Genomic DNA, 1,111 nt, shown 5'->3' with positions numbered 1-1,111 from the left:
ATTAATTATCAAAGACTCTCTTAGCCTGTAGAATTGCGATGAAGTTTAATTTTTTTGTTTAATTAAGAACTTTTTTACCCGTATAGGGTGATTTGAAATCTGATGAAATTGAAAACCTGCACTATGCGAGACGCTGCACGGTTTTAGATAAAATATGGTTCTGTGAATTTTTTTTAGTTTTGAAATAAAATTTTGGGCGTTTTAACGCCATGCGGGTTCACCAGTTTTTTTTTCACTCGTCTTGTGAGTTTATGAAAGAAAAATTACTAGCATAATATATCGCCGACCGGCAATGTACAGAAGCCGGTAGAGTATATAAATTTGTGTTCACAACACAACGCCAACTCAAGGAAATTGCACTGCTCTTGACAAGAAGCAGATGCATCCGCTGATGTATACATCCTCTTTACAGCTGTCAGCCAGCGATTTGGCAGCATAGCTAATCATAGTAGCTTTTACACAATAAAGAGGTGCACGGCTGCCAAAATTAGGGAACAACTTCAATACATAAGCTTTTGGAAGATAAAGCAAAAAAAACAAAATCACAACTACAGCAGTGCAAAACGAACTGAAAGCAAGGCCACAAAGCTGACTTAAAAACTATGCACTCTACTCCAACGACAGCATCAACTTTGCAGCTTAAACACCATCACATCAACAGCAATCTCGCTTGATACCACTATCCACAGCCACAGCCTAATCGATTTCTATTTTTCCACAGTTTAACACATCCGCTTGGTTTACCTGTTTCGCTTAGCATCCTCGCAACCAGCAACTCAAACTCAACCCATTACCATGATTTCAGATAACACTGGACCACAAATTTCAACTTTTTCTCTTTACCAGAAACGCCGTTATGAAATTCTTATGTAAAATCACCCCCTGATTCCGAAAATCAAGGTTATTTTTAATTCTATGGTACCGTTTTTGAGATATTTGCAATTTACCGTTTTTGCAAAAAAAAAAAAAAAATTGGGTCCACTTTATCATATATATCTCAAGAACGAATTAAGCAATTCCAAAACGGTTTGAAGCTTTTAAAAGGTAATAAAATTTTCTATAAACTGTGCATACAACACTTTTTGCTAGGCCCTGTAGATTCAAAGATAAC

This window comes from Rhagoletis pomonella, unplaced genomic scaffold (assembly GCF_013731165.1).
Source record: "Rhagoletis pomonella isolate Grant_MI unplaced genomic scaffold, Rhpom_1.0 Rhpom_scaffold_00008, whole genome shotgun sequence".
In the NCBI taxonomy this organism is placed as follows: Eukaryota; Metazoa; Arthropoda; class Insecta; order Diptera; family Tephritidae; genus Rhagoletis; species Rhagoletis pomonella.
Note: the sequence above shows the minus strand (reverse complement) of the source record.